The sequence below is a fragment of the Enhydra lutris genome, unplaced genomic scaffold (genome assembly GCF_002288905.1).
Source record: "Enhydra lutris kenyoni isolate GAN:26980312 unplaced genomic scaffold, ASM228890v2 scaffoldscaffold79, whole genome shotgun sequence".
Lineage (NCBI taxonomy): Eukaryota > Metazoa > Chordata > Mammalia > Carnivora > Mustelidae > Enhydra > Enhydra lutris.
In genome coordinates, this window is record NW_019154163.1 from 295,313 (window position 1) to 312,039 (window position 16,727).

Genomic DNA, 16,727 nt, shown 5'->3' on the forward strand with positions numbered 1-16,727 from the left:
TGATTTCTGTACACTTACTTTGTATCCTCCCACGTTGCTGAATTGCTGTATGAGTTTTAGTAGTTTGGGGGTGGAGTCTTTTGGGTTTTCCTTATAAAGAATCATGTCATCTGTGAAGAGAGAGAGTTTGACTTCTTCATTGCCAATTTGGATATATTTTATTTCTCTTTGTTGTCTGATTGCTGTTGCTAGGACTTCTAATACTGTGTTGAACAAAAGTGGTGAGAGTGGGCATCCTTGTCATGTTCCTGATCTCAACAGGAAGGCTGCAAGCTTTTTCCCACTGAGGATATTTGCTGTGCGTCTTTCATAGATAGATTTTATGAAGTTCAGGAATGTTCCCTCTATCCTTATACTTTGAAGCATTTTAATCAGGAACGAATGCTGGATTTTGTCAAATGCTTTTTCTGCATCAATTGAGAGGACCATGTGGTTCTTCTCTCTTCTCTTATTGATTTGTTCTATCACACTGATTGATTTGTGAATGTTGAACCATCCTTGTAACACAGGGATGAATCCCACCTAGTCATGGTGGATAATCTTTTTAATGTGCTGTTGGATCCTGTTTGGTAGGATCTTGTTGAGAATCTTAGCATCCATATTCATCAGGGATATTGGCCTGAAATTCTGCTTTTTGTTGGGGTCTTTGCCTGGTTTGGGGATCAGGGTAATGCTGGCTTCATAGAAAGAGTCTGGAAGTTTTCCTTCTGCTTCAATTTTTTGAAACAGCTTCAGGAGAATAGGTGTTATTTCTTCTTTGAAAGTTTGGTAGAATTCCCCAGCGAATCCATCAGGTCCTGGGCTCTTTTTTTTTTTTTTTTTTTTGGGCGGGGGGAAGTTTTTGATTACTGCTTCAATCTCGTTCCTAGATATTGGTCTATTCAGGTTGTCAATTTCTTCCTGGTTCAATTTTGGGAGTTTTTAGTTTTCCAAGAATGCATCCATTTCATCAAGGTTGCTTAACTTATTGGCATATAACTGTTGATAATAACTTCTGATGATTGTTTCTACTTCCTTGGTGTTAGTTGTGATCTCTCCCTTTTCATTCATAATTTTATTAATTTGAGTTTTCTCTCTTTTCTTTTGGATTAGTGTGGCCATGGTTTATCGATCTTATTGATTCTTTCAAAAAACCAGCTTCTAGTTTCATTGATACATTCTACTGTATCTCTAGTTTCTACCCTATTGATCTCTGCTCTAATATTGATTATTTCCCTTCTTAAGTGTGGAGTTGGTTTGATTTGTTGTTGATTCTCCAGTTCTTTAAGGTGTAGAGACAGCTGTTGTATTCTGGATTTTTCAATTTTTTTGAGGGAGGCTTGGATGGCTATGTATTTCCCCCTTAGGACCACCTTTGCTGTATCCTTTAGGTTTTAGACCAAAGTGTCTTCATTCTCATTGGTTTCCATGAATTGTTTCAGTTCTTCTTTGATCTCCTGGTTGATCCAAGCATTCTTAAGCAAGGTGGTCTTTAGCTTCCAGATGTTTGAGTTCCTTTGGAACTTTTCCTTGTGGTTGAGCTCCAGTTTCAAAGCACTGTGATCTGAGAATATGCAGGGAATAATCTCAGTCTTTTGGTATTGGTTGAGTCCTGATTTGTGACCCAGTATGTGGTCTATTCTGGAGAAGGTTCCATGAGTCACTAGTGATTTCTGACCCTCAATTTCCTCTTCCAAAAAATGAGTATGAGAATAATAGCACACATTGCATAGTGGTATTATAAATATAAAGTAGATAATTTTAAATTGTTTAACAATGGCACTGGCACACAGTAAGTACTCCATGAATATTAGGTACTAATATCATTATAACTGGAAAAACTATTTTTGTGTAATTCAATCCAATGATACATTGAGGTAGAAGAAAGGGGTAAGACTTTTTCTGATAAAGAATAGGGAAATCTAGTGAGAAGAAAAGACCTTATAGGATATATGTCTTGAACAGTAAATTAAAGAAAGGAAAATATAAATTAGGTGGGTGGGTAAGAAAATAATATTAAACACATATAAACAGACAAAATTAACTTTTAAGTGAAAATAGGAGCAGAGTTGGTTATAATAAAATAGCCATGTAGTAATCTAACATGTTGACTATCAAGTGTTATAATTTAGGCTTCTTCTTGGTTTTCAAGGTAGTGTTCTTCAGTCATAAATAGTAGTTGGATTCAGAAGTTAAAATGATAAGATAAAATGAATCCACTATTGCTAGGGCGACTCATATATGGGAGCTTCATATTCTTCCTTTTTTTTAAAAAAAATTGTTTATTTATTTGACAGAGAAAGAGAGAGATCACAAGTAGGCAGAGCAGCAGGCAGAGGCAGTTGGAAGCAGGCTCCCTGCTGAGTAGAGAGCATGATGTGGGGCTAGATCCCAGGACCCTGAGACCATGACCTGAGCTGAAGGCAGAGGCTTAACACACTGAGCCACCCAGATGCCCCATATTCCGTTTGTATTTGGTTTTCACTTTGTCCTGAATTAGAGTTTTTTTTAAATTTTTATTTATTTATTTGACAGACAAGAGATCACAAGTAGGCAGAGAGGCAGGCAGAGAGAGAGAGAGGGGGAAGCAGGCTCCCCGCTGAGCAGAGAGCCCGATGTGGGGCTCGATCTCAGGACCCTGAGATCATGACCTGGGTTGAAGGCAGAGGCTTAATCCACTGAGCCACCCCGGGCGCCCCCTGAATTAGAGTTTTAATTAAGATTGCAGTCTTTGTCATCTTTGGACTATAGTTCCAGTTTTTACATGGTTTATTGGTGATTCATCTGGATGAAGAAAATTTATGCAAAAAACACTACTTAACATCTTTTATATGACAATTCTTAGGCTCAGTGCTTTACTTCAATTACCTAAGTTAATCCTTACACATCCTGTGTATAAGTGGTATCATTCCCATTTTACAGATGAGAAAACAGAGACACAGAGGACAAACAACTCACCCAAGGCCACATTAGTCTATTAAGTGAACTGGATTTTGAACTCAGGCAGTTTTACACTAGAATCCATGACACTATACTTTACTGCTTCCTATTAGAAAGTTCAGCAGCTGATAACTTACCTGACACAAAGAATAAATACTTGATAAACATTTATTATTTGAATGAGAGAATATGAATAACTTAGTGCAGATAGCCAAATCTGTAGGACAACCTGACCATGCTAGTACAGTAATAAAGAAGTAAGTTGGGCAATTATCAATAATAATTAATCAATGTAAATTACCAGACAAGACAGCTCACTTTTGACTCAGCAATAACTTCTTTGCCTGAGTTCTTGTAATTGGAAAAACCAGACACTGAGGATTTACTAAAACAAAGTGAAAGAAAAAAGGGATAACTTCAGATTCAGTTGATATTTGACTTGAGACAAACATTCCACATTTCAAATTATTTCATATACCAGTGCAATCTAAATTTATTACTAAAGATAGCAGTATAATGGTTATCAAGGTAGACAGGGTTGAAAGAAATCTTAGATCTAAACACTTAAGTTTTTGGACTAATTTGTGATAATTTTATTTGGAAGCACTTCTCTATACTGCATAATTTAAGCTTTACTTCATACTATGTATGTGTATTTCTATTTGTATTGGGTTTTATAGTTTGATAGTAGATTTTTTTTTCATTTAGTTGGCCAATTTCTAAGTCCCTTTTCTTAAACTTTATAAATGATGGAATTAGCCCTAATTTATATTTCACACTGCCTGTGTATAGATAGAGAAATCATTCCATTAGAGAAGAAAAGGGAGATACTACATAGGAAAGTCATGTATAGAAATTTCTTTTGGTTTCTGAGAAAATGGCAAGATTAACAGGAATGCAACTAGAGCCTCCATCATAAGGCAACCAAGTTTAGTCATGGATTCTACTAAGTTACTGCCACCTGGGTACTTTGGGTCCAAATTGGATTGCTTCAGCCAAGGCATTCATAGGCATCTCTCTCTTTCTCTCTCTCTCTCTCTCTCTCTCTCTCCCATTCCCTCTATTTCTATTATCTATCATCTATCTCTATATCACCTATCTCTCAGCTATTATTATCATCTATTTATATATAGTACTAGATTATCATCTTTAAAACAAGGGAAATGAGGAATCTGAAACTTGAATACTGTATTCCTATTTTTGTTTGTTTTTCAAGGCAGCTAGACTTTACTTAATAAAATCAATAAAAGAGATATATATTTTCAGTTTGCTTCCCTCATTCTCTACCTTTTTAAAAAACTAGATCAAATGACAATCTATTGAGTCAATAGTTATTTGAAAGAAATCATCATCAGTTTCACTACAGAGGAAAATTAAATAAACTCTTAGTTTGCTGATTAGGTTCTCAAAAACAAACTAGCAGCAAAATGTTCCTCTTTACTTTGTTTTTGCATCAATAATTATTCCTTGAGTATTTAACAACTCATCTATGTAAACTTTGAAATAATGATCTGAAAGATTTTCAAGCTATGATATTAGTTTTTCTATTCCTTTCTATATTTGCAACTCTATTCGTAGTGCATGTAAGTTCAGTGGCTTCAAATCTGAAACTTGATTTTTCTCAGTATAGCTACATTAGTTTAGTATTCAGCTGTGAGTATATAAAATAATAGTATTAGGGGCACCTGGGTGGCTCAGTGGGTTAAAGCGTCTGCCTTCAGCTCAGGTCATGATCCCAGGGTCCTGGGATGGAGCCCCGCATTGGGCTTTCTGCTCGGCAGGGAGCCTGCTTCCTCCTCCCTCTCTGCCTGCTTCTCTGCCTACTTGTGATCTCTGTCAAAGGAATGAATGGAATCTTTAAAACAAAAAACAAAAAAACAAAATAAAAAAAAAAACAGAAACAAAAAACAAAATCTATGCCATCAATTCTAAAGAACTTTTTAAGTGAGAAAAAGTACACATTTTCTTGATGTAACTAATCTTGGTAATGACAAAAAAATTGGTCACAAGAATACTTGCCCCAGACCTGATGACCATACCTGGGTCTTTAAAAACAACACACAAGTCAATAAAATGAAAGAATTTAGGATTCTCAAGAAATTTGTTTTCGTTATACAATAACACAAAGTATCTCTAAGGACAGAATAAACCAATCTGAGAATAGCGAAATCCATAACTGGTTGCCTAGAAAGTATAATGCCCACTAGGTTATCTCCTTATTTGTGAGTATATATTTGCTTGTTTTTCAAACAAGATTTGGAAAAAAATCATTTTATTATTTTGTTTAATCAAAGAGGTCTATGTCTTTTTTTTTCTAAAAAGAGAAAATTGATATTTTAACTTCAAAATAACAAAGAGATCCTTATGTGCTAAAAATAATATTTTTCTTTCTCTGTTAATTTCATCCTTGCAATTTAACTTTCTATGGTATGAAAACAAATTTTGATAAGACACTGAGTCCTTCATAAAATTTTTTCAATTATCTTTTATTTGATATCTGTCTTACAAATTTGAAAATGTAAAATGAAAATTATAATGTAGACTTTTTAACTAACTTCTGATGTTTACTTTTCATATATTAATAATAAAGTAATTTGATCCTATATAATTAAGTTTGTCTTCTGTTTTTCAATAGTTTGAATTGTAGAGGTTGGATTTTTTGTTATGATTACACCAACCATCTATTACCTTATTTACATAAAGACACCTAAGATTATGTATTATTTTGGTTGAGGGTGACTAGAAAGGTGGGAGTTTATGGTGTGGAGAAAATCTGTCTCCTCTCATAATTAAACAGCCATAAGACACATGTGTCAGTCAGCAAAAACAGGACACAACATTATGGAGTGAAAATTAAGGAGTCAAACATCTGAGCATCTACTGTATCTGCCTGCCACTAGACACTGAAGCATGGAGAACAGGATACACCTCTATGGATGGATAACTTTCCTTATTAAAAAAACACTGGGAAGCACAGTAGGGGAACATACTAAAACAAGGCTTTGTAGGAATTTGCTTAAAAGAAATTTCCCAAGATAGCAATTTGAAAAGCTTTTAATCTTATGACTAGCTATAGAGTGTGATTTGCATTAGGTGGTATTTAAAAATTCCATTAGTTTGCAACAGATCTGATAGTTTCCCAAACTCTTTTCTCTTATTTTTTTCTTATAAAACATTTTTTTCTTGACTCATTAAAATGCATACATATTTGTGAGTCTGAATCTCTTTGAAAAAAATTCTCAATTATATATTTCCATTATTTTTTAGTTATTTCCATTTTGAATGAAAAATGTGCCTTAGAAATTGACGTAATGGTGTCACTGGATAAAATGATGAATTTTCATGCTTACATTTCTTGCTTCATTCATTTAATGTCTCCCATGTTTCATCAAGTGAATACTGAAGGTAATGTGACATCCTTTTGCTTCTTATAAATTGCACAGAAGGAAGCCTCAAGGGCTGTAAACTTATGTCAGAATATTCATTTTTAATGGTTTTAAAGAAATATTTCAAATGCCAATTTTGAATGTCTATTTACATCCTGAAATAGTAGTTTCTATTGTGGACTTTTCCCCCTTAGGATCTTCCTTGTATTTTTGGAAAATTACTTCTTGTCTTTTGAACTTGAGTGTGTCTGTTGTTTTCATTGCCCATTAAATATATAAAAGGAAGATTTTAAAAATTACCATCTAAAACTATTGAAAGAAGATTTTGTGATTTGTAACCCATTGATGGAACACAGTTAAGCACCCTGTGGATATTTAATATGTTTTAAGTGGATCTGTAGTGATGCAACCAAGGTTTTTTAATATAATGACTTTATTTATAAAAATTTTACTTTTAGACAATTTTAAGGTTTTGATTACTATATACGGAGTAGAAACTGATATAATTTAGAATAAGTTAACCATAGGCAGGCTCAGAGATTTTGAATCTCCCTCCAAAACCCAATACAGTATCATATTTAATTATTTATCTTATTCTTATTTATTAATTATAAATTTACATTAACCAACCCAAACATCAGGGATATACTCTGAATTTCACATGATTCTTTCAGAAATTTATGAATGTAGAACTTAATCTAAATTGAATAAGTAGCGAATAATATGTAGTTAGCAGTAGATAGTTGTTAACATGTTTTCTTAACCAATTTTAACCAGTAGACATTTTCACATAGCCATTAATAGCAACACTTTAAAATAAAAATATTTTGTTTTGAGTTTGTATTTTAAAAATACGCACAAAAAAACCTACTGCCAAAGACCTTTATTTACCTTGTTTAGTAATATGGTTATGATCTGAAGATATTTGCATTTTACTCATAAAGTAGAACCAAGAGAATGTTTCACATGTTTAAAACTTGAGAGGAGATAGGATACCTGAGTAGCTCAGTCAGTTAAGCATCTGCCTTAGGCTCAGTTCTTGATCCCAGGGTCCTGGGATTGAGTTCTGCCATGGGCTCCCTGCTCAATGGGGAGCCTGCTTCTCCCTCTGCCTGCAACTCCCCCTGCTTGTGCTCTTCCTTACTCTCTCTTTCTGACAAGTAAATAAATAAATAAAATCTTTAAAAAATCTTGAGAGGAAACAGTGAAATAACTTACATGCTGTCTTCATTTTAACACAAAGATATTTTTAATATGCTGATATTACTTCTGTAATTGGTACATACCAGAAATATTTTCCTTTGAAATAACATTTGTAAAATTCAATTTCATAATGTTGGTTTCTTTCATTATATCTGATCATTTTTCCAGCAAATTTAATCTTCAAGTTAATTTACCTACTCCAAGAAGTATTTAAAGTAACAAGGTTATGTGTCTAAAATGTCTTCATTTTACCTATTTGACTTTTGTTGTTGATAGTGGTCTGAAATTGTATGTGAAAAACTTTCCTTTTTTACTGTGGTGTGTTTCTCAGTGTCAGGAATAAAAGATGCATATGTTTAAATGATTACAAGTAACTTTTGCATACTTTTGAAAGATTATGAATTTTAAAAGAAGAATAAAGGGAAAGAGTTACTCAGAAGATTATTTGGTAATGGTATGATGTTGTATTATAAAACTCATACAACCTATCATTTTTAGTAGTTCTATTTACTGTAACATCAAAACCTAACATTAGTAGTTACAAGATTTAGACTGGAAGATATCCATTGTTTCCTTGAAAATGGAAACATATTTTTTTAGTTTGAGTTTTAAGCTAAAAATCTGATGCTCATAAAGTAATGTAAAACAGGTTTCACATCATTATTGTAGTTGCTACTATAACACATGTGTTTTGTGGTTCTTAAAATATCATGCACAATTAGTCTTAGAAATGTGAAATATTTTCATGGTACAAGAATACATTTACATTTCTGCATTTCCAAAACATCAATGTGTCTGTGAAAGGAATGTACATTTTGACTTATATGCATATGTTACCAAAAATGATTAGATCTAATTTTATTTGTTTTATGTTTTTCAGAGGATTTGAGAATTCCTGCAGGCAAACAGTTAATCTATTTTTAACTAAAGCTTTACTTTTATAATCTATCCAGTGCTTCAAATTCTGCCACTGATCTATGATTTATGTGATTTAAACCATCTCTTGGCTGTAACACTGGTTTCTTTCCAAGATGCTGAGTTGAATACTAATTATGAGATCAAATTTATGCTGCTGGGTTTAGCAGATGAATGAGTTCTCCATAAATGACTCCCTTTTCCATCTCTGCTACAGTTGAACCTTAAGGAAGTATTTGTCAGAGAAAAGGATAAGGAGAGAAATAAATGAATCAGAGAAAAATGTCTTATTCTATATATTTTAATATATTAAATAATTGTTTTGAATCATACATATGAGTCATGAATGGAGATGTGGTCATACAGACAGAAGATATAAACCATATATTTATTAATATTAATTGTGTATGTGTTTGTGTGTGTGTGTGTATTTCCATGTCTGGGAACATAGAATAAACACTCAAATTAATATTCATGACTTCATTTAAAACCCAAGTTAAATTAATTGCTAAGATCACTCTGCAGAATGGCAAAGCTTCCATGCTTTAACTCTACTTGAAATTTCCAAGCAGCGACCCAGTATTAGACCATAGATAATAAATTATTCCATTGGAAGGGAGGGTGAATTTGTTGAGGGAGTAATTTAAGAAATGTGGATAACTAATTAGTTTTCTACTAAGAGCGGTAGTACTCAACTGAGAGTGATATTTTCCTTTAGGGAACACTTGGCAATATCTGGACACATTTTTGGTTATCACAAATGAGAGGGTGAGGTATTATTTGTCATGTAGTGGGGAGTGGCCACCAATGATGCTAAATAAATATTTACAACATATAGGATGACTCCTCACAATAAATAATTATCTGGACCCAAATGTCAATAGTGACACTCTTGAGAAAACTTGATCTAGAAGTACTATAACCTATCAGCTACAAAGCATCTTTCTAGATATTGTTGAAAAACAACAATAATGGGTATTGTTTACTTCACAAAGAAAAGCCATGCAAAATAACTGGGTCAAATAAATAGCAATGATAGGATGTGGAGTGGTAGGATATAGCTGTGACACAGCAGGGGAAGTACAGAAGAATGCAAATTCAATGAGGTCTCTGAGTTTAGTTTAGTTTGGTTTTAGAAGAAGATAAAACCCCTCTTTCTCCATATACACACGCATACCGATGTCAATTTTTTTCTTTAAGCCCATCCAAATTTATTATGTATTGTTAATATATGCATTCACTTTTAATTGGAGGCCTGTATTCCTATCTGCATATGGGTAAGATCTTTTTGGGTATCCTTGTAATTCATGGCAATCTTACAATAGGATCATTCTTGAGACAGTTCTGTTATTTAGCCAGGTCTTGTGTTGTTTCCCCAGGAATTAAGTCTTTCTTTCTCTCTCTCTCTTTTGAGATTGTTTATTTATTTGAGAGAGAGAGAGAGGGAGAGAGAGATAGGGAGACCATGGTGGCAAAGGGAAGAAGGAGAAGGAGAGAAGGAGAAAGACAAGCAGACTCTCTGCTGATAGATGGGTTCCATTCCAGGGCCCTGAGCTGAAGTCAGACACTTAACCAACAATTCCTGGGTGCTACACAGGCACCCAGGAATTGACTAAGTTTTAAACTGAACTCACTCAATAAAATGTCAAGATAAAAAAGCAATGAGACCCCGATTTTCATACTGTAATAAAAGCTGTTTGTGTGTTCTGTATCATTTCAATTTTAGTATATGTGAGGCTGAAGCGAGCACTGTTCTGATTGGTATTTTTAACTGAAGAACTCAGGAAAGCGTGTGTGCATGTGTGTGTGTGTGTGTTTCATGTTAGGAATGACTGCTGATATTAAACTTTAGGTTTAACAACTGTCCATCACATCTTGTGACAAGATGAGGATGCCTCAGTTGCCATAATGGAATTAAACTGAGTAGAGGAAGCTGAAATTAGACCATTTCCTAGTTCTGCTATACCAACTTTTAAAATTCTGTATTAGTATTCTCATCTATAATTTCAGAATAAAAGTACCTACAATATCTGGTTGCTTATGATTTAAATAAGCTAATGTATGTATGTCCATAAAAGGAAAATAAATAAATCAACTTATTATTATTAGCTTTTAAAACTGAAATTCTCATTTAGAAGGAAAAATTCTCCAAAGAACACCCAGTCCCTCAGCAAAACTTGTTTAAAGAAGGGGAAGAGTCTAATATGGCAGTTGGCAACAGGGAAATCCAACATGTAATAACAATTTACCTTGACAGATCATCTGGCTGTAGAATTAAGGGAGTCAGGGAATGGTGACATTTGGAGAACCAAATAAGCAGGGAAAATCTGGCATGAGGGAAGACAATCTGTAGGTATTAGGGCCTTAGCCAAGAACGAGTATTCAGGGGAGTGATTCCATGTCCTGAAGGAGAAATGGCAAAATTCATCACTGCCACAATTAGATTTTAGGAAAACGATTATTTCAGGCAAATGGGACTGGATGCAAATAAAGGGCATTATTTAATAGATTGTAGGTAGTACCACTTGAGGTCTAGTACTGGCAGTGGTTTTGTTGTCAGCAACAGCATTTCTCTCCTACCTCTCTTTCCATAATGTATGTAAAATATAAGAGATTAGGATTAAAAGAAGAAATTTACACAGCTGTAATAATATATGTTTTCCTCTAAAGAAGTCCAATGATATTAATTCAAAGAAAGTTTTAGCTAGTCTATTAGAGTAGTACTTTAGTTTAAAATTTTTGTCTTTAGCAGTGCCTGGGTGGCTCAGTAGCTTAAGCATCCAGCTCTTGGTCCTAGCTCCAGTCATAAACTTGTGGGCATGAGATCAAGCCCCAAGTAGGGCTCCATGCACAGCATTGAGTCTGCTTGAGATTCTCTTTCTTCCCTCTGCCCTTCCCCACCTCAAATAAAATAAACGAATTAAATTAGAAATCTTTAAAAAATAAAAATAAATAAAAATAAATTTTTGTCTTTAATGTGAGTAAGCTGTCACCTGAAAAGGATTTTAAGGGTATATATGAACCATAGACTACTCAACATGTCTTTAGTAATTTCTAAAAATCAAGATTGGTAGTAATAGTAGAGAAAATGGACATTTTACTTGTGTCCTGTTTACTTTTACTTGTTATGTGTATACCTAATCCTGTCATTGATATACATTATGGAAAGGTGGAATTTAGTATCTCTTGCCTCAAATACTTTGAATTGGACCTGATATTGTACTTTAAATGCAATTATCATTGTGGGGTGCCTGGGTGGTTCAGATGGTTAAGTGGTGAGCTCTTGATTTCATCTCAGGTCATGATCTCAGGGTCTTGAGATTGAGTCCTGCTTCTGCTCTGTGATAGGCATGGAGCCTGCTTATGATTCTCTCTCTCCCTTTCCCTCTGATCCTCTTCCACCACTTGCATGCTCTCTCTCTCTCTTAAAAGAAAGGGAAGAAAAAAGAAAGAAAAAGTTAAAATGCAATTGTTACTGTATTTAGAGTGATGTATGCCTCAGAGAGGTATTTAGTTGAAGAATTCTTCCTTATTCTGCTGTATAGAGACACTACTAATGTAATCAGATAATTTAATCCAGTTTTCTTTCTATGTAAATTTGAACCATGGTCAAATCATAATACAAAATATTGTTGATTCTACCTCTGAATGTTAAAACCATCATCTCTCAACTGAGTAAGTCAAATTGGCCCTGAACTGATCTCAGTCATTCCCATTTCACCCCATTCCAATTTTTATTTCACATCAAACCCAGAACCTTGTTAGGAACATTCTACTTATTCTCCTCCCATTGCCAAGAAGATATAGTCACCTTTTACTGTGTCAGCACCACCAAGATAGCTTTCTAAAATGTAGGTGCCTTGGCCCCATCCCATTGATTTGATTAATTAACATGGGGGTATAGCTCACTTTTATAAATTTTAACAAGCCTCCAGGTTACTCTAATGTATGAGCTCTCTTTACCACACTGAAAATCTGTGGCATAATGAATAGAGCTCAGAGTCTTTAACAGGACCTTCAGCATTCTCTAAAGAGTGAAATGAATCTCTATTTGGGAATTCAAGGAACTCAGTTCTGATATTATCAAGCTCAACATATATAGAAGTAAGTACTACATTAAAATGAATGCAGGTTTTCATAAATCTAAAAGGTCCCAGAAAGCTAATAGGTTACTTTGTTGCCTGTATTAGTCCATTTGGGATGCCATAACAATCACCACAGTCTGAGTGCTTTGTAAACAACATAAATTTAGGGACACCTAGGTGGCTCAGGTGTTTGAGCATCTGCCTTAGCCTCAGGTCATGATCCTGGGGTCCTGGTATTGAGCCCCACATTGGGGCTCCTGAGTGGGGAGTCTGCTTCTCCCTCTCCCTCTGCCCCTCCTCCTGCTTGGGCACACACTCTCTCCCTCTCTTTATCTCAAATAAATAAATAAATAATCTTTAAAAAAACAACAGCATAAATTTATTTCTAACAGCTCTGGAGGCTGGAAGTTCAAGATCATGGTGCCAGAATGGTTGTTTCTGGTGAGGCTTTCTTCCAGGTTTGTAAATGATGCCTTCTTTCTGTGTCCTCACCTGCTGGAAAGGGTGAAGAATTTTTGTAGAGTGTCTTTTATAAGAATACTAATTCAATTCAAAGATTTCAACATATGAATTTGAGGGGTTGGGGAGACACAAGTGTTTAGACTATAGCATGGCTTATGCATCTGTGTGGAAGTCTGGAGAAATTAATGACAGAAATGATTCAGTTAAACTATATGTGGGTCGTATATTTGTTCTTCCCCTAGGAGTAAGGATCTCTAGGTTTGTTGCTATTCTCTCTGAACACTACTCCTACTATGTCTCTGACTCTTTTATTCCCCCCTCAATTCTAATGGCCCAATATCACTACTTTCTTTTCTTTTCTTTTTAGGGTCTCCAGTTGCTCTGATGAGAGTGAATTGGGGGATATTGGGTGAATGGGGCAAAATTTGGAGGGTACAAGAACACATGATATGGGTTCAGTACAAAATGTGGACTATGCAATACTTTGAGCCATTTGGAATGATGGGGTAAAAAAATTTCAGGTAGATAGACCACTGTGACTTTTTGATAAAATAATTAACTCTTCAAAGTCCCATTGTGGAAGAGAACAAAATGAATTCTACACCTTATTGTTTTTTTTTCTTCCTACAACTTATTCAAATTTGAATATTTTATCAAACAGTCACAGTTCAGTTGCTAAAACACTGTCCCCATTTACTGAAAACTGTATAACAGGGTTTTATATATGCCTGCTGAAATACATATTTTACCCCAAAATGTCTTTTTTCAATGTTTCTACACAATGTTATGTGTTAAGTGAACATCAAATGAAAGATACTGTGCTAGGTTTTCTTCTTTCATTTTAATTGGTCTTAATTAAACACTGGTTTTCCCTTTTATATTTTTCTCATATCTGTGGCTCAAATACATTTCACATTCTTTATTAGTATCTTTGAAAATAATAACTGAATGTAACCATATTAAATTTGATCTACTTTAGAGTAGTAAATAGAAGAAGGAGACTCCCTGGCACTGTACAAAAACTAAGATAGATATTAATAAGGTTTCCTACAAAGCCTGGCCATTAAGGTTTGGCAGCTTGCAATGCAATACCCATCTGAAGACCAGACCTTTTGGAGTATGCCCATCTTTCTGACAAATGCAAATATGAATTTGTACAAATTCATACACAGTTGTATTCTGTTTTAAAAACTGCTAATGGGGGCGCCTGGGTGGCTCAGTGGGTTAAGCCTCTGCCTTTGGCTCAGGTCATGATCTCAGGGTCCTGGGATTGAGTCCCGCATCGGGCTTTCTGCTCAGCAGGGAGCCTGCTTCCCTCTCTCTCTCTCTCTGCCTGCCTCTCTGTCTACTTGTGATCTCTCTCTGTCAAATAAATAAATAACAATCTTTAAAAAAATAAAAACTGCTAATGAAGGGACGTGCATATATGTTAATAAATATTACCCTAAGATCAGTCCTTTCAGCCATACTAGACATATTGTTATGGAAAAAAAACATTGAGATATGTTCCCTTAATTGGAATATTCCATTAAAAAACTGTTTCCAGACAGTTTGAAAGACGGTGACAACTTGTGTTTATGGTGACCATTCAGGGCACTGGAAGATATTAAACTACATTCCAAATACTCAAAATAAAATGTAGGTCAGCTCAGTATAGTTTTAGCATTGCACACTTTTCTTTATTTATTTTAATATAGGCCTTCAAAATTTAGGAATTAATGTATGATAAATGTGTAAACTGATGGTTAACCAACAATATAGTGAACCAGAATGTTTCACTTTTTTTTTTTTGAGTAAAAGGACATCTACTGTATTTGATTTGATGTTTTTATTTATCTGCATTTTCATCACTTATGCATTTTTAAGAAACTAGGCACTATATTCTCTTGAATTTCCTGTGTTTTTTAAAATTCAAAAGTTTAAATTTAGGTTCCTGGTTATAAAGCTAGTGTGGAAATTCTGACCATTTGTTGTTGTTCAATCTAAAGTACAATATCAAGCCATGGTCCCAAAATAATTGATTATGTCTTTTGATTTCAGCATTCTGCTAGGTTATACCAAAGATTATGAAAGTAAAGACTGAACACTGATTCACCCATTCATTTAACAAACATTCATTGAGCACATACTTTATGCAAACCATTTTGCTAACAAAAACAGTTACTGTATTTCTTTCATAGAGCTTAACTGTAATTGTCTTGGCTAAAAAGCATGTGTTGCTCAAAGAATCACACAAATAACTGTAAAATTCCAGTGGCAGAGAGATCTATAATATGAAAACATATAGGAGAAGGGTTTTACCTGGCTTGGGGAGTAGAAAGATCTTTCTTGAGATGAGATCTGAGGGGGGTGAGTAGGTGCTAAAAATTTGAAGAGGAAACTTTAATAATGTAAGTAGATGAAAGGTCTATAGTAGAAGGAATCATGGCCCTTTTGAGAACATAAATGTCTAGTGTGGAAGGAGTACAGACATTGAGTAAGTTGTGGGTGATGAGGTAAGAAAGAGATATGGGTCAGTGCACACAGGTACAAAGGGAGGTTTTGAGGGGTTTTAACCAGGAATTGGCAAAATGATATAATAGATTAATATTTTGAAATTATTACTTCAGCTGATGTGTAGAAAATCGAAAGGATGCCATAACGGAAGAAAAAGACAAATTAGGATACTACTGTGGTAGCCCATATGAAAATTGACAACAATTTTAACAATGGTTCCAGCAGTGGCAGAAAGAAGCTCACATATTTGAGAGATATTGAGACAATGATTTCAAGTTTTGAAAGTAGAAAGGTAGTTTCTGAAACAGATACTGGAAGAGATGGAAACTTTCTCTTGTGAGGTGGGGTAGGTAAGGAATAAGTTGGATTTCAGACATATTTGCCTTTGAGTTATTTATAGGACCTTTGGGAAAGGTGATACATGCAGTAAATCATTAAAGTGCAAACCAAAACAATACACAATAGTGACATTCTAGTGGGTAGTTCAGCCTTTAAGTGTCATGGGAGTTTTTATAGAGAAATAGTGTATTCTATAACCCCTTCCACGAGTACATGGATTTGGGTTTCATAGTGGTGATGGAAGAACAAATCTATTTTAGAACTTGCTAACACCTACAGATGTAATCCCTAAAGAGATAATAGTTCATCCATCCTTAACATTAACTAACTTCCTTCATGCTGTCTGTTGACGTACATAATAGTGAATGAAAAAGTGAGAATGGTAAATTTGGATGGTTTAAGCCTGGTTACATTAACTGAACCCTTGACACTGATCACTCATCTTATGAATTTGCATTTATTGCCTACTAACAAGTTGCAAGAGGACTGGAGGCATTAGTCAGAATGAGCTAAAAAGTACGTAATACCCAGCATATCAAGGTCTCAGCAAACACTCATCCACAAGTAATTTTGATTATCCTTTCTGGGGACCATGGTCACATGAAAGCATACCAAATTTAACAGTAAATATTCCCAGGCAGTTCTCCTTTTTAATATTTTATTTATTTGTGTGTGTGTGTGTGTGTGTGTGTGTGTGAGAGAGAGAGAGAGAGAGAGAGAAAGAGAGCACACAAACAGGGGGAGTGGTAAGCAGAAGGAGAAGCAGGTTCTTAGCTGATGCGGAACTCAATTCCAGGACCCTGGGATTGCAACCTGAGCAGGAGGCAGTTGCTTAACCAACTGACCCTCACCACCCAGACGTCCCTACCCAGGCAATTCTATCTCAGTTTCTCCCATTCTGGGATTATGTTTCAGAAAACAT